Here is a 25695-nt window from a genome sequence, read left to right on the forward strand (position 1 = left end):
GTTGAAAAGTTTCCGCCCATTTCTGACGTCGCTGCCGCTGATTGGTCGACCGTGCTTGACTTTGAATGGCGGCAAAAGAGGAGCTCGGTATCTTCCTGTTTATGCGGCAGCTCTGAGGTGAGAGTTCCTATGTGTGGTGCAGGGCGCCCACCCTGAGGTGTCCCTAATATTGAGCGCATGGGCGGCGGTACAGTGCCCTCCTGTATGCCAGTCAATGGCTCTAGAGCACTGAGGGCCTACAAAGGAGAAGGACGTGCTGACGTCCATTGTGGGGCAGGCGGGTGACAGGGTGTTGTGACAAGCGGTAGGCAGTTCCCCAGAGGCAGCCATGTACTTCAGAGGGGGGGGGGGGGCTGAGCACAGCTGAACCCGGCTCAGTGATCAAATTATAAAAACGTTTTTCAGAGGTGGCCATACATTGGTGGCGCCCCCTAGTTTTCTGTTGGGTTCCAGTAGAGGTGTCCACCTTCTAATCCCGGGCGCGGCACAGTACGGCCATCGAATCTCTTCCATAAGGAGCTTCTGTCACCCTTCTAGAGCACTATTACATGTAACTATGCCATGACAGTCAGTGGTATCCGCCGGGCACCATTGATTTTTGTGGCATGACCCATTTCAGTAATCACTGCAAAAAGGTGCACCACAATGATATGCACCTGCCAATCCCTCATCCCTCAGGCTTTGAGCATTTCCTCCCATTTAAGCCACTTTATTTCAGTTATTTTTCTTGATATGTTTAGAATGTGCCATTGCGTACTGCTGGTAGCATTCTGTTGCACCTGGTAGCCCGTGTCACATGGCCTGTTATAGGTGGGCCTTACAGCCTCATCATCTCTCCCACTGCCTGAGTGATCACACTATGGAGGTATGTGGGAGCTTGGCTGTAAGTTGTATCTTAGCACCTCTCAGACCGTGTTCACACTCCGTGGGTAGTCTAGTGGTAGGAACCCATGCCACACTGAGATACCTTGACGGTGGTGCAAAAGGGCTCCGATGTGTCCCTGACTGGAATACATTGGCTAAAGTCTCAGTTCTTAAAGGGAGTCTGTCACCAGATTGTGACCTTATAGACCGCTTACATAGCGCTCTAGCATAGCAGTCTATGATTCTAATGGTACCTTTGATGTTTTCTTGTGAAGTTCCCCCAAGGCAAAAACAGACTTTTATTCATATGTAAATTAGGGCTCGCAAGTGCCCAGGGCGGCGTTCACCTCATTGGTGCACAGGCTGTTCTGCCTCTTTTCGTCATATCCCCGCCCCAGCCTCTTCCTCTGCCCGCCCTGCTCTTCCTTTGCGTCCTCCTTCTCTGCAGCGAGATCCCGCGCCTGCACTATCCATTGCTTGGCCGGGGCATGCGCACTGCGATGCCCATTGTGGGCACGGCATCGCAGTAGCTACTGTGCATGCGCCGGCCAACGGCGAGGACCAGAGACACCCACAATGGGCATTGCAGTGGGCATGACCCGGCCAAGCAATGGATAGTGCAGGCGCGGGATCTCGCTGCAGAGGAGGACGCAAAGGAAGAGCAGGGCGGGCAGAGGAAGAGGCTGGGGCGGGGATATGACGAAAAGAGGCAGAACAGCCTAGGCACCAACGAGGTGAACGCCGCCCTGGGCACTTGCGAGCCCTAATTTACATATGAATAAAAGTCCGTTTTTTGCCTTGGGGGAACTTCACAAGAAAACATCAAAGGTACCATTAGAATCATAGACTGCTATGCTAGAGCGCTATGTAAGCGGTCTATAAGGTCACAATCTGGTGACAGACTCCCTTTAACATCAGCTTGAGGGATTAGCCAGTGTTGTCAGTTGCATATCATTGTGGTGCACCTTTCGCAGTGATTAATGTATTTTTATATTTGCATCCACACATTATCCCATCTTGTGTAGGATGCCATTGTGGTGCAAGTGGTCCGCTGCCGGCATCCTCCATTGTATGCATTTTTGCTGGGGATTGCCGTTAGCAACGGATCACATGCAGAGGAGTTGCTCCCCCGGTTATAAACCCGCTACTCCCATTTAAGCCACTTAATTTTAGTGATGACCCATTTCGGCATTAAATTCTGTTTTACTCCAGTGACGGAACAGAAAAACCTAATTATTAACCTTAATGTGAATCTAATGTCACACCATTTCAATTCCAATAGTCTAAGACTATAATTCCTGTTTCTGGCCTTTTCTCTAATTGTTAAAATATAACCTTTATTTCTCCTTTAATAAACGATATAGCCACAAAAAACATATAAATTTAAAACACCATGCCACCAAGCCACCAAGAGAACGAGGGTAGAAGGGCAGCAAGGAAATCAGAGATTTAAAGCGTATCGGTCAGCAGTTTTGACCATACTAAACTGCTGACAGCGCTAGGTAGGGGCTGAGGAGAGCAGGATAAGGGCTCTTTGACACTTGCGTTCTTTTCTTCCGGCATAGAGTTCCGTCGTCGGGGCTCTATGCCGGAAGAATCCTGATCAGGATTATCCTAATGCATTCTGAATGGAGAGAAATCCGTTCAGGATGCATCAGGATGTCTTCAGTTCCGGAACGGAACGTTTTTTGGCCGGAGAAAATACCGCAGCATGCTGCGCTTTTTGCTCCGGCCAAAAATCCGGAACACTTGCCGCAAGGCCGGATCCGGAATGAATGCCCATTGAAAGGCATTGATCCGGATCCGGCCTTAAGCTAAACGTCGTTTCGGCGCATTGCTGGATCCGACGTTTAGCTTTTTCTGAATGGTTACCATGGCTGCCGGGACGCTAAAGTCCTGGCAGCCATGGTAAAGTGTAGTGGGGAGCAGTATACTTGCCGTCCGTGCGGCTCCCGGGCGCTCCAGAGTGACGTCAGGGCGCCCCAGGCGCATGGATGACGTGATCCATGTGATCACGTCATCCATGTGCCTGGGGCGCCCTGACATCATTCTGGAGCGCCCGGGGAGCCGCACGGACTGTAAGTATACCGCTCCCCGCTCCTACTATGGCAACCAGGACTTTAATAGCGTCCTGGCTGCCATAGTAACACTGAACGCATTTTGAAGACGGCTCCGTCTTCAAATGCTTTCAGTTCACTTGCGTTTTTCCGGATCCGGCGTGTAATTCCGGCAAGTGGAGTACACGCCGGATCCGGACAACGCAAGTGTAAAAGAGCCCTAAACTTACCTTTTCAAGAGCTTTTTTTCATCAGTAATGATGTGAATAGGAAGTTTTATTCTGTGAGATTTTCCTCTGGCAAGTGCCTAGGAGGCGGAGCTTTGTTGTGAAGAGCTCTCTGCATTGAGCTGCTTCCCAGCCCGTCTCCTCTGACAGCTGTAGCATCCAACCAGGAGACCAATACAGCTGTCACTCAGAGAGGAGGGGTTGGAGAGCACTATGTTTACTGGGCACTTAACTCCTTCACAACCAGTGCCCCATATGTACGATGTTGGTCACGTCTTTAAAGATGATTCTTGTGGATGCCATAGCTGCTAGGGTTCTGTTTCAAACAGCAGACACCTGGGGCTAATGTTTGCGATCGGTGATATCGCAGACGTTGAAACCTTCAGATGCTGTGTGCAGTTGTGACAACGGAATCTGCACAGTGCTCCCAGGGCCTGAATGGCTTCCCCGCCCAAATATTGTGGAAGCTGTTTTTTCTCTGTAATAGCCTGGAGCCTTAGGAAGGATCCTTGGCTATTACAGCTGTAGTTCTTACGGTGGCCTGCAGGTGGCGAGGCCCCATAAGGACATAGTGGATTTTCCTTGCACTGCAGTGCTAATTCATTGCAGGAAAGAAGTGATCTGAAGATTACATATTCAGGTTCCCTAAGGGGACAAGTTTACTTTGGCAGCAACAGTAAGGCTACTTTCCCCTCACCCATGACGGCACCCCATGCGACCAGGGACCTCCCATCCGGGACAGGAAACCTGAGAAGATAAAAGGTTCACACCCCCACCAAGCACCAGTTCAGGTTTCCTGTCCTCCGGATGGGAAGTCTCTGGGAAGCTCATGTTGGTTCACGTTGGTTCTTACCTACAGCCGGGGGGAGGCCCAGGTTCTTATCCGGTGGGTGGCCTCCCCCAGGTGGCGTCAAGCTCTCCGGGGCTGCTGCCTACAGTCTGGGCTTCTTCCCCCACATTCCGGCGCTGGCCTGAGGAAGCCGCCGTGGCCGTGTTCAGGCGGCTTCTCTCCTTGCTCCCGGGTTGCCTGTCTTCCTGTCGGCGTCGGAAGGGGCGTCTGCGCATGCGCACGCCCCGACGCGGGGGGGCGGGGCTTAACCCGGAAGTCGGGTTGAACGCCGATGTGTGCCCTGGCGCGTCCTTTAAAATATAAATGGGGCAGAGGGGGGGAACCCAGCCGGCTGATGTGGCACACAGTGTGGTGCTGAAGAGGCTCTTTGCGGTCAGCAAGATGTCGGAGCCTACAGACGGACGCGCCGAACCCCTGGAACCCTCAAGGCCCGCGAGTCCGGTACCAGTCCTGAGGAGTGGGGGCTAAAGAAGGCTGGTGAGATGTATCCTTCTTTATTAATGGGGTGTTATCTGCTTGATTTGTGTAGGTGGCAAAGCCCCCCAAAAAAGCGGCCTCAAAGACGAAGCATAAGGAGTGTGCAGGATGTAAGACCCCCCTAGCTTCCTCCTATTCTAAGCCGTTATGCACCCCATGTATTGATAAATTGGTGGCAGAGGAGTCACGGAGTCTTTCCAGGAATATGCGATCTTTAATAAGATCTGAAGTGAAAGCATCCCTTAAATCCTTAACTACGAATCGCCCGCAGTCTCCGGGAAGATCTCCGGATATGAGGGGTTCGGATATAGACCGCTCTGACGCGGAGGAAAGAGAAGCAGGCCAGTTACTCTCTGATGATAATACTTCATCAGCAGAAGAAGAAACAGGGGGATCCCTTTTCTCGCCTGAAGATACCCAAAACCTCCTTAAAGCGGTCAGAGCGACGATGCAATTAGAAGAGGTGAAACAGCCTAAATCAACTGCAGACGTTGCCTTTCAGGGGTTAGGTCCCAGAAAGCAGAGAGTTTTTTCCGTTCATGAGAATGTGCAGGCATTAATTAAAAAGGAATGGAAGAATCCTGATAGGAAATTTTTTATTCCAAGCTCTGTCAAAAGGAAATATCCCTTTGATGAAAAGGTAGCAGCCTGTTGGGACAAGGCCCCTATTGTTGATGCTCCGGTGGCAAAGATTGCCAAGAAGTCTGCTCTTCCGTTCGATGACCTGGGTAACTTATCCGATCCTCTGGATAAAAAAGCGGATTTTTATTTGAAGAAGGCCTGGGAATCATCCTCTACCTGCTTGAGGCCGGCGGTTGCAGCGTCATGGGTCTCTAGGTCACTACATATCTGGCTGGAACAGCTGGAACAGCATCTCAGTGAGAAGAAACCAAGAGAAGAAGTTCTGGCCTCTCTTCCCACCTTTTTTAAGGCTGTTGTTTTTTTAGCCGATGCCTCCACAGATATAGTTAGGTTTTCAGCCAGATCTTCCGCCTTATCCAATGCAGCTAGAAGAGCTATTTGGCTGAAGTCCTGGAAGGCGGATCAGGGTTCTAAGGCTAGGTTATGCGCTATCCCCTGTGAGGGTGACAGGCTCTTTGGGTCTTCCCTTGATGATATACTTGAAAAAGCCTCAGATAAGAAGAAGGGTTTTCCAGCTCCTCAACGCCCCCCCTTTTTTCGTAGATACCAAGGCAAAAGGCAAAGGGGTAGGCAGTATGATAAAAGGGAAAAGGATAGATTTCCTAAGAAATCCGGAGGTTTCCTTTTTAAACCCCAAGATCAAAGGCCCAAAGATAAGCAATGACGCCGAATCCCAGGTAGGGGGAAGGTTATCACTCTTTCTCCCAGCCTGGAAAAACATAACCAAGAACGGCTGGACCCTGGGGGGAATTGGAGAAGGGTTCCGGCTGGAGCTTGTGACCCGTCCCCGGGACTCGTTCAGGCTAACAGATTACCCCAAGGATCTAGTCAAGAGACAGGCCTTAGAGTCAGAAGTCCTGCTACTTCTGCGGAAAGGGGTGGTTGTCCCGGTTCCGCAGGCAGAGAGGGGCAAGGGTTTTTACTCTCCTCTTTTTTTAGTAAAAAAACCCAATGGATCCTTTCGGGTAATCCTGAACCTGAAGAAATTAAACAAATTCCTCAGCTACAAAAGATTCCGCATGGAGACCATAAGGACGGCCATAGATCTACTATCAAAGAATTGCTGGATGGCGACTCTGGACTTAGAGGACGCGTACTACCACGTGCCAATACATGCGTCCTCCCAAAAATATTTAAGGACAGCAGTCTGGGTTCAGGGAGAATGTCTACACCTGCAATACAGAGCCCTCCCCTTTGGGGTTTCTCAAGCCCCCAGAATCTTCACGAAGGTGATTGCGGAAGTAGCCTCCTTCCTAAGATTGTCAGGGATTCCGTTGCTACCATACTTGGACGACTTCCTGTTTATTTCCCAGACCAAAGAGGGCTTGATTCAAAACATCGAGGGTTCCTGCGCCCTGTTAAAGAGCCTGGGCTGGAAAATAAATTGGAAGAAGTCTTGCCTAACTCCATCCCAGAGTTGTGTATTTTTAGGCATCCTTTTAGACTCCCGAGTAGAAAAGTCCTTCCTCCCGTCCGCCAAAATATTCTCCATCAGAGAGCATGTTTTGGATCTTTTCAGATCCTACCTCTGCTCGTTCAGGAGGGCAATGGCAGTGCTGGGCCACCTGACAGCAACCTTTCCAGCGGTCCTATATGCACAGGCTCATACAAGGAAGCTACAGTCATGCATCCTGCGCCAATGGGACGGCTGCAAGCAGTCGTTGGACCGGCTTTTCCACTTGTCCGCAGAGGCGAGAATGTCTCTTCTTTGGTGGACTGTGACAGAGAATCTCTCAGCAGGAGTACCATGGGTCTTTCGGGATCCCATTGTAATAACAACGGACGCCAGCCCGTGGGGTTGGGGGGCCCACTCGGAGAACAAGGGTTGGCAAGGGAGGTGGGATTTAAACACCAGGAAAGCCACCTCGAACCTCAAAGAACTGAAAGCAGTAGAGATGGCCTTAAAAGCAATAGCTCCAGACATATCCTTCAGAAACATAGTTCTATACTCAGACAACTTGACTACAGTGGCATACATCAACCATCAAGGCGGAACAAGAGTACCTTCTCTGGCAATACTCTGTCACCAGATCTTTCAGCTGGCGGAGCAGAGACATCTATCTCTGTCGGCAGTCCACATAAAGGGGAAAGAAAACATAGTAGCCGATTTTCTGAGTCGCACCCCGCTAAAGCAGGGGGACTGGTGCCTAAACTCAGAAGTCTTCTGCCAGTTAACACAGAAGTTCGGCCTCCCTACGATCGACTTATTTGCCTCCAGAAAGAACAGGAAAGTGGAAAGGTTCTTCTCCATAAATCGTCTGGACGATCCAACAGCTTTAGACGGTTTAGCACAGGACTGGACTCAGGAGGAGGGTTATGCCTTCCCTCCATTTTCCCTAATTCCGCAGGTCCTGAAAAAAGTCCAGAGGGAGAGAGCAACGATTACCCTAGTGGCCCCAGTGTGGCCGAAAAGGTCCTGGTACTCCTGCCTCCTAGACCTAGCAATAGCCCCCCCTTGGATTCTCCCCCCTCGGGAGGATCTATTATATCAAGGCCCGATCCTGCATCCCAGTCCAGGGATTCTGCATCTGGCAGCATGGAGGCTGAGAGGGAGATTTGGTTAGGTCGGGGTCTGTCCCAATCTGTAGTTTCCACCATTTTGGGAAGTAGGAAGGACACCACGGCCAGAAAATATAATAAGATCTGGGAAGTCTTTTCCTCCTTTTTAGGGATCAGTCCTGACCCCTTTTCTCCTCCAGATGTCTCTAGGGTTCTAGATTTTTTACAAGCTGGCTTGGATAAGGGGCTTAGGGCTTCCACCCTAAGAGTACATGTGGCAGCCTTGAGTTACTTCTTCGATTCCCAGCTGGCCCTGCATCCTTGGGTTAAAAGGTTTCTGTCGGCAGCCTCCAGGATCCGCCCTTCGATAAGACCCTTGTCCCCTCCTTGGGACCTAAACACGGTCTTGTCGGCCCTGTCACAGAAACCTTTTGAGCCCCTGTCAGATTTGCCATTGAATATGCTCTCATTTAAGATGTCCTTTTTACTGGCCATTACTTCAGCTAGGAGGATCTCAGAGATTCAGGCTTTCTCGGCCTTTCCTCCTTATACCCAGGTCCTGGATGACAAAGTTATCATTAGGCCTCTCCCGTCCTTCCAGCCAAAGGTGGTTTCGGACTTCCATAGAAGTCAGGATGTTGTCCTTCCATCTTTTTGCCCTAATCCCTCTAATAGTTTAGAAAGGGAGTATCATTGCCTAGATGTCAAAAGATGTCTGCTTGCTTATTTAGAGTCTACCTCGGCCTGGAGGTTGGATGAAAACCTCCTTATTCAGTTTTGGGGTAGAAATAAGGGGCGGAAAGTGTCCACGGCGGTTATTGCCAGATGGGTTAAAAGGGCCATTTCCGAGGCCTATTCAGCGCAGGGTCTCTCTCCCCCTTCAGGGTTTGGAGCCCACTCCACTCGAGCGGTAGCTACGTCCTGGGCCGAGAAGGCGGATGCCTCCCTGGCCCAAATTTGTAGAGCAGCAACTTGGAGCTCCCAACATACCTTTTTAAAACATTACAGGCTCCATCTTCATGCGGATTCCGCCTTTGGTAGGAAGGTGCTTCAGGCGGTTGTCCCCCCCTAATTTCTCATTAATAGTCTATCTCGCATGGGGTGCCGTCATGGGTGAGGGGAAAACAACATTGCTTACCGGTAATTGTTTTTCTCGATACCCATGACGGCACCCCCGAAATTTTCCCTTCCCTATAATAGAAGTATATTTAAAAAAAAAAAAAAAAAACTAAAAAGCCTTTAGTTGTCCTTTATTAGATTATATGCGGAGTAGCCCGCTACTTCCTTATTGGTTTCTGAGAGTTCTCTCTCAAGTATTGAAGAGATATAATGTACCGTATTGGATCTCTCTCTCTCTATTTTTCTTGCGTGTATTCACCTCCGGAGTACTGTTTATTACTATCACTGGTGCTTGGTGGGGGTGTGAACCTTTTATCTTCTCAGGTTTCCTGTCCCGGATGGGAGGTCCCTGGTCGCATGGGGTGCCGTCATGGGTATCGAGAAAAACAATTACCGGTAAGCAATGTTGTTTTCACACTGGCGTTTTGGCTTTCCGTTTGTGAGATCCGTTCAGGGCTCTCACAAGCGGTCCAAAACAGATCAGTTTTGCCCCAATGTATTCTGAATGGAAAAGGATCCGCTCAGAATGCGTCAGTTTGCCTCCGTTCAGCCTGCATTCCACTTTGGAGGTGGACACCAAAACCCTGCCTGCAGCGTTTTGGCATCCGTCAGATGAAACTGAGCCAAACGGATCCGTCCTGACACACAATGTAAGTCAATGGGGACAGATTTCTCTGACACAATCTGGCACAATAGAAAACGGATCCGTCCCCATTGACTTTCAGTGGTGTTCAAGACTGATCTGTCTTGGCTATTTTAAAGATAATACAAACGGATCCGTTCTGAAGGGATGCAGACTGTTGTATTATCTGAACGGATCGTCTGTGCAGATCCATGATGGATTCGCACCAACCGCGAGTGTGAAAGTAGCCTAAGTGTGCTAAAATAACAAAAGAAGGGACACTCCAAGTGTCTCACTGCAGTCTGGCTACACTGATGTAATTTTCCTGGCTGCAGTGGCGATGTCGCATACACACCACTACATGCAGCCCATTACTTGCTGCAACATTATATGATACGTGACTGCTGAGGCCAATGACTGGCTGCAACGGTGACATAACTGCTAAACCTATCAAACATCGGCGGGGAGGGCGGAGCACAACAGGGGAGAGAATGGGAATCACTTCTTTTGTTATCCGACTTAGCACATTTACTGATGCGGCCAGAGCATTTAAACAACCCCTACTTTCCAGGACGTCCCTCCATGACAGCACCCACTGGAGGATGTCCTATTGGATCTCTGTAGGGACAGGAAGCGTGAGAGGTTAATAGTCCCCTCCCCACCCCTCCTACCAGTGTTTTTCCTGTCCCTATGGAGATAGGAGCAGAGAGGTATCCCTGCTATGACAAGTGGGGAGGAACACTGAGGCCGAGGCTGGTCGGGGGGTTATGCCTCTCCTCTTCAGTCTCAGGTGCGGCCTAAGCATTCCCCGGTACCTTTATCCAAGTAGAGCCGCGGTATCGGGACGCTGATGCCGCTTCTCTTGCGCATGGAGCTCTGGGCGCAGCGATGGCATCGGCGCTCCTCTGATGACGCGGACCTCGTGACTTCCCATGTGACGCGGAGAAGGCGGAAGTTAATGGCGCGTGTATCGCATGCTGGAGGCCTCAAGATCCTGAGGCCTCGCATGAGGGGTTGACTCTTCTCTGAATGAGTCCCCTGGAAAAGGAGGCGGAACCGGGCGGCGATGAGGGCAGGGCCAGGACGGTAAGTCCATTTAAAAAGTGTGATGTTAGCTGCATGCAGGGTACATCATGGAGGCCCAGATGTCTGTAAAGCAGGATGCTACTACAGACCCCCTCGTCCAGGGCAATGTAAGTAATATCCATATACTTATGTTTAGCACCTGCGTGCCCTGTTCTATATCTCCCTCTCCCCTTGTCTTCCTAAGGTGGAGAAGGAGGCTGGACACAAGCCACATGGGGACTCCAGGAAAAAAAACAAATAAGTGCGGAACCTGCACTAAAACTTACGGAGTCATACAAGAAACCTCTGTGTACGGATTGTCTAGCGAAAATCCTAAAAGAGGAACAACCTTCCTTTCTGGTGGAGCTCAGAGCCATAGTGAGGGAAGAAGTACAGACGGCAGGAATAAGTCAGCCCCCTTCCCTTCCGATCCCCTCTTCCCCTCCTTCCAAACGGCCCAGAATGCAGTTGGCTTCGGATTCCGAAGAAGAACTAGCGTACTATTCGGACGAGTTGGAGGAAGACCGTCCCCCCTCTTCAGCTGAGAAACCAAGAAGATATCGGTTTTCAGCAGAAAATTTTGATCCGCTTCTAACAGTGGTTAGGCAAACAATGGCGGTGGAAGAAGAACAGACTCGCACCGTATAGGACGAGATGTTCGGCGGTCTAAGAGCTAGAAAGAAGAAACTCTTTCCCGTCAATTCTAACCTGAGAGACCTAGTCAAAAATGAATAGGAAGAGGGTGACAAGAAGCTTTATGTGCCACTGGAATTTAAGAGCAGGCTACTCTTTTTAACCCAGAAGAAACAAAGCTTTGGGAGGAGATACCGAAGGTAGACATTCAGGTGGCCAAGGTGGTGAAGAAAACTTCCATACCATTTGAGGATTCCTCACAATTAAAGGATCCCATGGATCGAAAATTGGATGGGCTACTAAAATAGGCCTGGGAATCATCGGCGGTCACCATAAATGCGAATATTGCAGCTACATTGGTATCCCGAGCCATGTGTTTTTGGCTGGATCAATTAGAGAATCATCTTGAGATGAAGACATCCAGAGAAGAAATCTTGGAATCCTTATCATTATTGAAGATGGCGGCTTCCTTTATGGCAGATGCCTCTGCAGAATCCATTCGGTTCGCAGCAAGGAATGATGCGCTGACGAACACGGCAAGACGAACCCCCTGGCTCAAATCATTGCTTCCAAGAATAAACTCTGTGCAATTCCCTTTACTGGGGCTTATCTTTTTGGACAGGTCCTTGACTCCATTCTAGAAAGTGCAGCAGACAAAAAGAAAGGTTTCCCAGAGGAGAAAGTAAAAAATTCACAGCCCTTTCGTAAACCCTCAAAACAGTTCCCAGCCTCAACGCAGAGGGGCAAGGATAAGACTGGAAGATGGAGCTACCCCAAAGGAGGAAAAGGTTTCCTCTTCAACCCAAACACTAGCACTAACTAACAAGCAATGACATCAGGCCGGTCGGGGGCAGGCTCAGTTTATTCTGGGAATCCTGGACGCGGGTCACTCGGAATCGGTGGATCCTCAATACCGTCCGGGAAGGAGTAAAAATAGAATTTTGTGGTCCCATACCCCCCCCCGCAAAGATTTCTGGTTAGAGTTTCAATCAACAGGTCAACAGAATCAAAGCTAAACGCAATAGTCCAGGTCCCACATGATCAGAAAGGCTTGGGCCATTATTCAAGGCTATTCCTAATTTTTTTTAAAACAGACGGAACCTTCAGGACGATTATCAACTTGAAATCCCTGAACAGATCGTTAGTATACCACAAATTAAAGATGGAATCCATAAAATCATCAATCCCACTAATAGTAGGGGATCTCTTATGTACCATGGATTTAAAAGATGCCTATTATCACATCCCAATACATCCACAATACCAACAGTATCTCAGGTTTGCGATCAACCAGGGTGGGACGATTCTTCACTACCAGTTCCAGTGTCTGCCCTTTGGAATATCCTCGGCACCTCGCATTTTCACTAAGGTAATCACGGAAGTGGTGGCATACCTAAGACAACAACAGATAAAAATTATTCCATACCTGGGCGATTTCCTTCTTATTGCAGAGACAAAACAGAGTCTAGAGAGTCATATCCAACAGACCCTCGCCTTTTTCAAGGATTTGGGCTGGATCATAAACTACGTCAAATCAAACCTAGAACCAAGTACTAGGAAACCGTTCCCCTCTGTCTCGTCTTTCTTCCAAGCTATACATGTTAAGGTCCTTTAATCTTTCCTGGTAAATTTTATCCTGCAATCCATGTACCAGTTTAGTAGCTCTTCTCTGTACTCTCTCCAAAGTATCAATATCCTTCTGGAGATATGGTCTCCAGTACTGCGCACAATACTCCAAATGAGGTCTCGCTAGCGCTCTGTAGAGCGGCATGAGCACCTCCCTCTTTCTACCGGTAATGCCTCTCCCTATACACCTAAGCATTCTGCTAGCATTTCCTGCTGCTCTATGACATTGTCTGCCTACCTTTAGGTCTTCTGAAATAATGACCCCTAAATCCCTTTCCTCAGATACTGAGGTTAGGACTGTATCACTGATTTTATATTCTGCTCTTGGGTTTTTATGCCCCAGGTGTATTATCTTGCACTTATCAACATTAAATTTTAGTTGCCAGATTTTTGACCATTCCTCTAGTTTCCCTAAATCCTTTTCTATTTGGTGTATCCCTCCAGGAACATCAACCCTGTTACAAATCTTTGTGTCATCAGCAAAAAGACACACCTTACCATCGAGGCCTTCTGCAATTTCGCTGATAAAGATATTTAAACAATATGGGTCCCAGAACAGATCCCCGAGGTACCCCACTGGTAGCAAGACCATGGTCTGAATATACTCCATTGACTACAACCCTCTGTTGTCTGTCCCTCAGCCACTGCCTAATCCATTCAACAATATGGGAGTCCACGTACAGCCTTATTCTACATAATTAAAAAACTAATCTTTATTTCATGATGGAATAACCTTTTGGATGGTAATATATTTTCCTCCAAAAGCATTTTATATAAAAAAAAATCCGATTTTAAATAAAAAAAAAATCCAAATTATTATTTTTTTTTCTCCACCCTGCTTGGGCCTAAAATCTGGAGCTAAAGAAACCTTTTATTTGTAAAAATGTAATTTTGTCATTTTCACAGCCACATGTTTCTAAATTCTATGAAACACCTGTGGTCAAAGCACTCACTACACCCCTCAAATTACCTGAGGGGTGTAGTTTCCAAAATGGAGTCTCATTTTGGGGGTTTCCAATGTAGGGATACCTCAGTGTCTCTTCAAACATGACATGGCGTTTGAAAACTATTCCAGCAAAGTCTGCCCTCCAAAAGCCATATAGCGCTCCTTCCCTTCTGAGCCCTGCCAAGTGCCCTTACAACAGTTTCTGACCATATAAACTGCATAATCAGGATAATATTTTTTTTTTTAACCCTTGCTTTGTTACAGGAAACATAGATTAAAATGGAAAATCTGCAAAAAATAAAAATAAAAAAATTTGATATTTCACCTCATTTTCCATTTCATCTTCCACGACGGTAATACCTGGTAGGGACAGGAAGAATAAACTGCTAGTTTTTTTTCTCCCATGTGAGACCAGACATTTAGGGAGTTCCCTCTGGTTATGTGTGCGCCCTCCAGTATCCGTTGGAAGGGGCCTCAGGTAGCTGGCCATGCATTGCCGGCGGGGTCACTTCTGCCGAGGCGCTATGTGAATGATATGTGGTGTGGGCAGAGCTTATTTGGCGTGCTTCTCAAGGATGAATTTGCCCTCTGATCTGAAGTTTGAAGGTAAGAGAGCTTTAACCTCTTAACAGTTAAACAGTTAAAATAGGAAAACCCCTCTAAATATATTTTTTTATCGTAGATAAAATGTTTGTCTGCAGTAAATCTTGTAGGCACACAACTCAGGGGATACTATTGCATTTTAACCATTTAGTGCCGCAATTAATTTTAGCGTTAAGGACCAATAATATTTTCCCCCTTTGTGTTCTAGCAGTCATAACTTTAATTTTTTTTTCTAAATTTTTATTTATTTTATTTTGCAGGATTAGTTGTAGGTTTTGGGGTGTATATACAGTCAGGTCCATTAATATTGGGACATCGACACAACTCTAACATTTTTGGCTCTATACACCACCACAATGGATTTGAAATGCAACGAACAAGATGTGCTTTAACTGCAGACTGTCAGCTTTAATTTGAGGGTATTTACATCCAAATCAGGGGAACGGTGTAGAAATCACAACAGTTTGCGTATGTGCCTCCCACTTGTTGAGGGACCAAAAGTAATGGGACAATTGGCTTCTCAGCTGTTCCATGGCCAGGTGTGTTGTTCCCTCATTATCCCAATTACAATGAGCAGATAAAAGGTCCAGAGTTCATTTCAAGTGTGCTATTTGCATTTGGAATCTGTTGCTGTCAACTCTAAACATGAGATCCAAAGAGCTGTCACTATCATTGAAGCAAGCAATCATTAGGCTGAAAAAACAAAACAAACCCATGAGAGAGATGGCAAAATCATTAGGCGTGGCCAAAACAACTGTTTGGAACATCCTTAAAAAGAAGGAATGCATCGGTGAGCTCAGCAACACCAAAAGACCCGGAAGACCACAGAAAACAACTGTGGTGAATGGCCGAATAATTCTTTCCCTGGTGAAGAAAACGCCCTTCACAACAGTTGGCCAGATCAAGAACACTCTCCAGGAGGTAGGTGTATGTGTGTCAAAGTCAACAATCAAGAGAAGACTTCACTAGAGTGAATACAGAGGGTTCACCACAAGATGAAAACCATTGGTGAGCCTCAAAAACAGGAATGCCAGATTAGTTCTGGAACAATATCCTATGGACAGATGAGACCAAGATCAGCTTGTGCCAGAGTGATGAGAAGAGTATGGAGAAGGAAAGAAACTGCTCATCCTAAGCGTACCACCTCATCAGTGAAGCATGGTGGTGGTAGTGTCATGGCGTGGGCATGTATGCCTGCCAATCGAACTGGTTCTTTTGTATTTATTGATGTGACTGCTGACAAAAGCAGCAGGATGAATTCTGGAGTGTTTCGGGCAATATTATCTGACCATATTCAGCCAAATGCTTCAGAACTCATTGGACGGCGCTTCACAGTGCAGATGGACAATGACCCAAAGCATACTGCAAAAGCAACCGAAGAGTTTTTTAAGGGAAAGAAGTGGAATGTTAAGCAATGGCCAAGTCAATCACCTGACCTGAATCCGATTGAGCATAAATTTCACTTGCTGAAGACAAAACTGAAGGGAAAATGCCCCAAGAACAAGCAGGAACTGAAGAGAGTTGCAGTAGAGGCCTGGCAGAGCATCACCAGTGATGAAATCCAGCGTCTGGTGATGTCTATGCGTTCCAGACTTCACGCTGTAATTGACTGCAAAGGATTTAAAACCAAGTATTAACCCCTTAAGGACCTAGGACGTACCGGTACGCCATGTTTGCTGAGTCCTTAAGGACCCAGGGCGTACCGGTACGTCTTAAGTTTAAAACTAGATTGCGGCGCTGCGGGCGGTAATCGGAACAGGATGTCATTCAGCGGGCATCCTGTCACAACACCGGGGGGGGGTCCTGTGACCCCCCCCCCCCCCACACTTTACCTTATACGGCGGTGGTGATCGGAGGTGCCATCGGGTCCCCATGCGTCTATAGGGGGGACCCGATGGCATGGAAGGCAGCGCGATGCCTTCCTTAGGCATCTGCGCTGCCTTCTGGTGACGATCCTGTGAGATCCAGCCCTCTGGATCTCACAGGCCGGAAGCTGTATGAGTAATACACACTGTATTACTCATACAGCCAATGCATTCCAATACAGAAGAATTGGAATGCATTGTAAAAGGGATAAGACCCCCAAAGTGGGACAAAAAAAAAGTTCCAAAAATAAAGTTTCCCCCCCCAAAAATTTTAAGTTTCAAGTAAAAATAAACAAAAGCATCATTTTCCCCAAATAAAGTTAAAAAAAATTGGTAAAAAATATTAGGTATAGCCGCGTCTGTATCGACCGGCTCTATAAACATATCGCATGACCTAACCCCTCAGATGAACACCGTAAAAAATAAAAACTGTGCTAAATAAACTATTTTTTGTCACCTTACATCACAAAAAGTACCACAGCAAGCGATAAAAAAGGCGTTTGCCCACCAAAATAGTACCAATCTAACCGTCACCTCATCCCGCAAAAAATGAGACCCTACCTGAGACAATCGCCCAAAAAATAAACATAAACTATGGCTCAGAATATGGAGACACTAAAACCTTTTTTTTATTGTGTAAAACTTACCTAATATGTATACTTTTTTTTTTTTTTATGTAAGTTTTACACAATGATTTCTTTTTTGAAACAAAAAAAAAATCATGTTTTAGTGTTTCCATAGTCTGAGAGCCATAATTTTTTCAGTTTTTGGGCGATTACCTTGGGTAGGGTATGATTTTTGCGGGATGAGATGACAAAGATGAGGTTACAAGATCCCTTCCATCGACTGACCCCTCCTCCCCGTAACATCTCATGGATGCCAATTACCATATTCCAGTCTGTACCAGGGATCAGAGATACCTTAGATTAGCCATATATCTGAAGGGGTCCTTGCACTTTTGCCAGTTTCAGGTTTTTCCCTTTGGGATCACATCTGCACAAAGAGTTTTTACAAAGGTCATGGTGGAAGGGTTTGCTCATCTCAGGAGACTATAGTAACATAGTACATAAGGCCGACAAAAGACATTTGTTCATCCAGTTCGGCCTGTCATCCTGCAAGTTGATCCAGAGGAAGGCAAAAAAAAACCTGAGAGGTACAAGCCAATTTTCCTCACTTTAGGGGAATAAAAAATTCCTTCCCGACTCTAATCAGGCAATCGGAATAACTCCCTGGATCAACGACCCCTCTCCAGTAGCTTCAGCTTGTAATATTACACTCCAGAAATACATCCAGGCCCCTCTTGAACTCTTTTAGTGAACTCACAATCACCACCTCCTCAGGCAGAGAGTTCCCTAGTCTCACTGCTCTTACCGTAAAGAATCCTCTTCTATGTTTGTGTACAAACCTTCTTTCCTCCAGACGCAGAGGATGTCCCCTAGTCACAGGCACAGTCCTGGGGATAAATAGATGATGGGATAGATCTCTGTACTGACCCCTGATATATTTATACATAGTAATTAGATGTCCCCTCAGTCGTCTTTTTTCTAAAGTGAATAACCCTAATTTTGATCTTTCAGGGAACTGGAGTTGCCCCATTCCAGATATTACTTAATAGTTATACATAATCGTGATCCTCTACCTAGTAGTGGGAGATTCAGCGTCTTCCCTGGAGAGCAGTTAGTTTTGGACCTGTCAGCTTCTTTATCTGTTGTCATGTATAATAAACTAAAAAAATCAAACCTTGTCTTCCCAAAGAATAACATTTCTAGGAGTACTACTAGACTCAGGAAACACTTTTACCCACTGAGAGATTCAAAATTGTCAAATTTTCTGGCCCATCCCTTTTGTTCTGTCTAGGAGTTTATGGCGCTTTTAGGTCCCCTTTCTGCTTGTATCCCATCAGTCAAGTGGACCCAGTTCTATTCTCGAGTAACTCGGCAGTGGTTACTAGAGAACTGGATCAGATAGAGATAGTCAGTGGCTGGGGAACATATTGCTTGCAGCTCTTTCCATGGACAGTGGTTAGTAGTACAGGCAGAGTTCTCCTCAAGGGACCACTTAGGGACCACTCCATAGAGGCGACCTTGACGTGGTGAGTGGCTTATTACGCTTTGGCCAAAATGTACACCAATGCCTCATCCAGCATAGAGGCACGGCAGAATGCTGGTTGCAGAGTGCCATTGCATTTGTGTCTTTTTCTTTGTATGTGTATTTCGCCATAGCAATGTGCACCTACATATAGGGTTGTGCTGATTTGAATCCCCCACATTTTTTCTTTGTAGTATATATTGGAGGCGTGACGATCTCCATGCAGTCATGCACACCTGACCTGTCAATCTGTCCTGGAGGCTGGTTTTAAAGTTAGTATAAAACTGAGTCTGCATATATAGCACCTACCAGTAGCCATTTGGCTCCAGGAGAAGTATATAGTGGGCTCAGCATGCATGTTGGTACTTGCATCCCTGGATCCGATGAAAGCTGTAATGGCACCAGACGGGGTTAAAAGCAGAGTGTGCTTGGCGTGCATGCTGCACCTGCATTCCCTGGACTTTGTGTGGCTGTCATGGCCCACAAACAGGTAGGAACTAGTGTTAGGGACCACTCCATAGAGGCGGCCTTGACGTGGTGAGTGGCTTATTACGCTTTGGCCAAAATGTACACCAATGCCTCATCCAGCATAGAGGCAGGGCAGAATGCTGGTTGCAGAGTGCCATTGCATTTGTGTCTTTTTCAGAGTTCTTCTCAAATCTGCGGGAATTACTGGCAGTCTAGGAAGCGTTCAGAGCCTTGTCTCCGCATATAGAGAAAAAAAGGCGTCCAACTAAGATCGGAGATTACAACGGCGGTGGCATATCTAAACCGGCAGGGAGGCACAAAAAGTTTGGCTTTAAATCAAGTGGCAGAAAAAAGCTTTTGGGAAGAGGATCATTTAAGAACACTCAGCAGTCCATTTAAAAGGCCAACTAAATGTGAAAGCAGATTTTCTGAGCAGGGTTCAGCTAAATTCAGGAGAATGGGGTCTTTCCCACTAAAATTTGTCTCCACATATCCGAGAGGTGGAGTGTCCCTCAGATAGATCTCGGTCTCTGCAAAACTCCCACAAAAGTTCTTTTCCCTATATCTCAGAGATGGAAACATGGGAGTGGATGCACTATCCCAGAATTGGGATTTTCTTCTTGCATCTGCATTTCCTCTCTTGCCACTCATATAACAAGGGTATTGAAGAATATTGCAGATGAAAGGGCAAATGTGATTCTAATAGCCCCTAATGTGACCAAATTGTGATTTACCCTCCCGAAGCTTCTCTCTGTACAGATCCCTTTGGTCCTTCCCTAGGTAAAGGATCTGTTGTCTCAGGCCCAGTGTCCTATCTGCAGATAGAAAGTTTACATTTAGCAGCCTGGAATCTGAGAGGTTGGCATGCAGGAAGGAAATAACTTCTAAAATGTCTTCAAAAATCTGCAGGAGATTTTACTTGTGTTGTAATCAATCTGTCACGGATGGTGTTGCAGAAAGCTGGAACTTATAAATAAACATCCGACTGGCTTGATCACAAACTAAGGAGCATATGGGTGAGCCCTATAAAACCCCTAGAGCTCTTCCTGACTGCTATGCCCATGCAAAGGTCTTTATGGTAGACGATTGCATGCCCACGTACCTTATACTGTGTGACACCTGAAAACCCTATAATGAGGGGACACGACCACCGGCTCCCTGCACTTAATACGGATGGAGTTTAGGGTCACCTAGAATCAAGCCAGCAAGGAAACACAAATAAAGGAAAATGACTTATCTGAGGAATCAGCAGTTGCAGCCTCCAGCATTGAATAACTCATCCAGGAAGAAGTATAAACTGCAAAGTGAGGCAGTATGGGAGGGAATATAAAGGGAGACAATTAGTGTAAATAGGTGACAGCTGGGAGAAGGAAAGGAGATGACAGTGAAACCAAAACAAAGAACCTCATGCAAGAGGTAGAGAAGAACGTCTAACAGACCTTCTAACAGAACTGGCGGTGACACAATCTTGGGTTCCTGCGGAAATGTTTTCCATCCAGACAGTGTTGCGTTTTCTCCTGTTGATAAAGGGATACGTTCCATTGTTTTGAGAGTTCATATCTCTGCTCTAAGTTCAGTGTTTCATATAAAAGTTGCAGATTACCCTTGAGTAATCAGATTTCTTAAAGGGGCAGATAGGTCTTAACCTATCTTTAACCACCTCCGGACCGCCGTACGCAGCGACGCGTCCTGGAGGTGGTTGATTGATTCCGCCTGGACGCGCCGGCGCGTCCTCTCGCGAGACGCGAGATTTCCTGTGAACGCGCGTTCACAGGATCGGAAGGTAAGCGAGTGGATCTCCAGCCTGCCAGCGGCGATCGTTCGCTGGCAGGCTGGAGATGTGATTTTTTTAAACCCCTAACAGGTATATTAGACGCTGTTTTGATAACAGCGTCTAATATACCTGCTACCTGGTCCTCTGGTGGTCCCTTTTGTTTGGATCGACAACCAGAGGACACAGATAGCTCAGCAATATGTAGCACCACACTACACTACACCCCCCCCTGTCACTTATTAACCCCTTATTAGCCCCTGATCACCCCATATAGACTCCCTGATCACCCCCCTGTCATTGATTACACCCCTGTAAAGCTCCATTTAGACGTCCGTAATGATTTTTACGGATCCACTGATAGATGGATCGGATCCGCAAAACGCATACGGACGTCTGAATGGAGCCTTACAGGGGCGTGATCAATGACTGTGGTGATCACCCCATATAGACTCCCTGATCACCCCCCTGTCATTGATTACCCCTTTGTCATTGATCACCCCCCTGTAAAGCTCCATTCAGACGTCCGCATGATTTTTACGGATCCACTGATAGATGGATCGGATCCGCAAAACGCATACGGACATCTGAATGGAGCCTTATAGGGGGGTGATCAATGACAGGGGGGTGATCACCCCATATAGACTCCCTGATCACCCCCCTGACATTGATCACCCCCCTGTCATTGATCACCCCCCTGTAAGGCTCCATTCAGACATTTTTTTGGCCCAAGTTAGCGGAAATTATTCGCTGATGGGCATAGTGAGTTCATGGAAGTTTTTATTTTTTGTCACAAGTTAGTGGAATATGAGACTTTGTAAGAAAAAAAAATAAAAAAAATCATCTTTTTCCGCTAACTTGTGACAAAAAATAAAAAGTTCTATGAACTCACTATGCCCATCAGCGAATACCTTAGGGTGTCTACTTTCCGAAATGGGGTCATTTGTGGGGTGTTTGTACTGTCTGGGCATTGTAGAACCTCAGGAAACATGACAGGTGCTCAGAAAGTCAGAGCTGCTTCAAAAAGCGGAAATTCACATTTTTGTACCATAGTTTTTAAACGCTATAACTTTTACCCAAACCATTTTTTTTTTTTATCAAAGACATGTAGAACAATAAATTTAGAGCAAAATTTATACATGGATCTCGTTTTTTTTGCAAAATTTTACAACTGAAAGTGAAAAATGTCATTTTCCACTTCACCACCATGACGGCCCAGAGAGATTGACCCCTGACCTCTGTAGGGGCAGGAACAGAGATAGGTTTAAAGGACCCCTCCCACCACCATTCACCAGTGTGTTCCTGCCCCTATAGTGGCCAGGACAGAGAAAAGTCCTCTCTGGCTTCAGGGGGGTGAAGTGGACCTCGTTTTTTTTTTATTTTCTAAGTTACCTGGGTGACCGTATCGGCGGTCCTTGTGGCCTCCCTTACGGGTCTATCATCCTGGAAAGTGTCCCCTGCTCTCCGGCGGACTAGTTCCAAAGCTGGCAGGGTGACGCCGGGGTCACGCTCCCTACGGAGGGAAGCCTGCCCTGAGCTGCCGCAGGTCGCCTACCTCCCTGTGGAGGAGCCGACCGAAAGGACGTTCTGCGCAGTCGCGCGCGTCTGACGTCACTTCCGGGTTGCCGGGAAACCCGGAAGTAGACGGGGCCTCTACAAAAATGCTCCCAGCACTCTTCCCCGCTGCGCTCTCTGCATCGCTCGCCCACCGGACATGTCGGACCAGGAGAGGGAGAAAGAGCCGCAGCAAAAGGAGCCGCAGCTGAAGGAGCAGACCGCTTCAGAGCGCCCCTGCGTGAGTAGCCCACCTGGGCAGCCGGCAGCTTCACGGTTACCAGGGGGAGGGGGGGTGGTGTATGTAGGTGTGCACACCCTAGTGTATTCACTGTTCCCTCCCCCTGGGGGGTCTGCGGGTATACTGCATCTATATTATGCTCCTATACCTGAGGGGCATAATTTAATGGACTGCCTCTCTCACTTTAGGCCAAATTACCTTTAAAAAGGTCAAAGAAGACCGCCAGATGCATCCAGTGCTCCGTCCGGCTTCCTGATGACTATACAAAAAAACTTTGCAGGGATTGCATCACTAAATTAGTGAGAGAGGAACAGCCCTCAATTATGCAGGAGTTCAGATCCATGATTCAGGAAGAGGTTAAATCTTCCCTGGCCTCCCTCCGTGAGGATATCGGGGGGTCTCGCCCACCTAAACGGCCCAGGATGGCGGATATTTCTGACTCCGAGGATTTGGAGGACGATGACCCCCTATCTGAGGGCGAGATCGTCGAGGACGCTAGGAAATATTTCTTTACCTCCAGTGAGATGAGTGACCTTTTAAAGGCTGTCAGGGATACCATGGGGGTGGAGGATATCCAGCGACCCCATACGGTTCAGGAGGAGATGTTTGGTGGATTGAAGATCAAACGCTCCAGGGTCTTCCCCATAAATGAAAACATTAAGGAGATGGTGATGGATGAATGGGCCCATCCTGAAAAGAAACTGGGAATTTCCAAAGAGTTCAGGAACCGCCTTGTGTTTGACCCGTCAGATTCTAAGATTTTTGACGAGGTTCCTAGAATTGACGTCCAGGTGGCCAAGGTCAATAAAAAAAACCTCACTTCCATTTGAGGATTCCTGTCAGTTAAGGGACACTATGGAAAGGAAGGCTGACAGTTTATTAAAAAAGTCTTGGGAGGCTGCCATGTTTAGCGTCAAGACAAACATAGCTGCTACTTCAGTCGCCAGGTCTATGTACCTATGGCTGAATGAATTAGAAGGTCATCTAGTTAACAAGACATCTAGGGACCAGATACTCGATACTATTCCCCTACTAAAATCCGCCACTGGTTTTCTAGCGGACGCCTCTGCAGAGACTATTAGGTTCTTAGCCAAGGACGCCGCTTTGTCCAATGCTGCCCGACGGGCACTTTGGATGAAATCTTGGTCGGGTGACATCTCTTCCAAGATGAAGTTATGTTCTATAGCCTTCCCAGGGGAATATGTGTTTGGTCCTGTACTGGACAGGATCCTTGAGAAGGCAACAGATAAGAAGAAGGGTTTCCCTGAAGAGAAGACCGTTAAAAGGAAATCTTCCTTTCGTAGCCAATTTTCCCAAAATAGCTCCTTTCGTGGTAGGGGTAAATCCGGACGTTGGAGTTACCCAAAAGGGGGGAGGGGTAGAGGTTTCCTCCTTAATCCCCAAAACAAGGGAGGTGACAAACAGTGACGCCAGGATGGGGGGAAGACTATCCCAGTTTTTTGCTCAGTGGCAACAGACTTCTCCCAGCCTCTGGGCTCAAAATCTTGTCAGATACGGTTACAGGATAGAGTTATCTTTCCCCCCTCCAAATGTGTTTCTGGTTTCTCACCACCCATCTCCTTGTCAGCACAGCCAGATCTGGAGGGAGGTTCAGAACCTCCGGGACTTGGGAGTGGTAATTCCTGTTCCCGAACTTCAACGGGGGCAGGGTTTCTACTCCAGCCTTTTCTTAGTAAAGAAACCGGAGGGTTCCTTCCGGATGATCATAAATCTCAAAAGGCTAAACAAATTTGTTACCTACAAAAAATTCAAGATGGAATCTCTAAATTCCACCATTCCTTTAATTCAAAAGGATGCGTCCCTCTGTACAATCGACCTAAAGGACGCATGCTATCATGTTCCTATTCACTTCCAGTCTCAAAGGTTCCTGCGGTTTGCAATAAGAGATCACAGAGGGTCTGTTCACCACTTCCAGTTCGTGGCTCTCCCTTTCGGGCTGGCCTCAGCCCCAAGGATTTTCACGAAGCTGGTGGTAGAGATGGTCGCCTCCCTGAGGTCTCGGGGTGTGACGGTCGTTCCTTACCTAGACGACTTTCTACTAATTTCCAACTCAGTAGATCAGTCTATAGCAGACCGAGACATCTTCTGCTCTCTTCTGACATCTCTGGGGTGGGTGATAAACCTAAAAAAATCATCCCTAGTTCCAAAGACCAGGGTAAAATTCCTGGGGGTTCTGTTAGATTCAGAAAAACTAACAACCTTTCTTCCAGCAGAAAGAATTCAGAACCTGCAGTCAGCTATCAGGGCCTTCCTGGGACGTCGAGCCTTCTCGTGCAGAGAAGCGATGAGTCTCTTAGGTCAGATGACAGCCTGCATAGTAGCAGTCCCTTGGTGCCAGGCCCATTACAGAGCCCTTCAGTCCTGGCTTTTAAGGAAGTGGGACAAAAATCTATCCTCTTTGGACAGGAAGATCCTGATCCCAGGCCACATAAAATCCTCAGTACGGTGGTGGCTTCAAACAAAAAACTTAACGAAGGGCATGGTCTGGTTCAAATCCCCAGCAGTGCTTATTCATACCGACGCCAGCGTAAAGGGGTGGGGTGCAAAAATTTCTTCCGATCTCTACCAGGGAGACTGGCCTCAAAGTATTGCAGCTCAGTCTTCAAACTACAGGGAGCTCAGGGCAGTTTGGGAGACAATACAGGTAGCCGCTCCAAAATTAAGAAATCAACATATAAAGGTCTATTCAGACAATGTAACGACCGTGTCCCACCTCAAACATCAGGGGGGCACACGGTCTCAGAAACTAGAGGGTCTGTCCAAAAAGATCTTCCTCTGGGGGGAAAAGAACGTAAGGTCGATATCTGCGATTCATTTAAAAGGAAGCCTAAACTGTGCAGCGGACTTCCTCAGCAGGACTACCATAGACCAGGGGGAATGGTCTTTAAACAGGGACGTCTTCAATCTGATCGTCCAGAGGATGGGCCTCCCTCTGGTAGATCTATTTGCTACAAGAATAAACGCAAAGGTATCAACCTTTTGCTCCCTAAATCCAAGGGACAGGCCCCTAGCGATCGACGCCTTCTCCCTACAATGGAACTGGGACATTGCATATGCCTTCCCTCCGTTCCCATTAATCCCAAGGGTTCTCCAGAAAATCATCAGGGACAGAGCCAGAGTAATCTTGGTCACTCCGTACTGGCCCAAGAGGAGCTGGTTCTCGGTTCTAACCAAACTCTCCTCTCAGGAAGCCTTTATTCTCCCCAAGACGAAGGATATCCTGATCCAGGGGCCGGTTCTCCATCCCCATCCGGAAATCTTCAGTCTCTCGGCTTGGATCCTGAGTCCAACCTTCTAAGACGTAGAGGTCTCTCTGAGGGGGTTATTTCCACCTTGAAGGCCAGCAGAAAGAAGGTGACAAACACCATTTATTTTAAAATCTGGAAAAGGTTCTGTTCCTGGTCGGGCGACGAAGCCCCAGACCAAACCAGACCAAATATACTGAAGATTTTGGATT

The 25695-nt window shown here is 47.3% G+C and overlaps 1 protein-coding gene across 1 annotated transcript in view; it reads left to right on the top strand.

Moving 5' to 3' along the window:
- The first annotated feature begins 1 nt into the window (after position 1).
- CHEK2 (checkpoint kinase 2) overlaps positions 2–25695 on the top strand; it is a 131503-nt gene continuing 105809 nt past the window's right edge. The window contains exon 1 of the mRNA XM_040416536.1: positions 2–117. The gene's annotated coding sequence lies outside the window, so the exon portion shown is untranslated. The remainder of the gene's footprint in view (positions 118–25695) is intronic.

Source organism: Bufo bufo, chromosome 2 (assembly GCF_905171765.1).
Source record: "Bufo bufo chromosome 2, aBufBuf1.1, whole genome shotgun sequence".
Classification (NCBI taxonomy): Eukaryota; Metazoa; Chordata; class Amphibia; order Anura; family Bufonidae; genus Bufo; species Bufo bufo.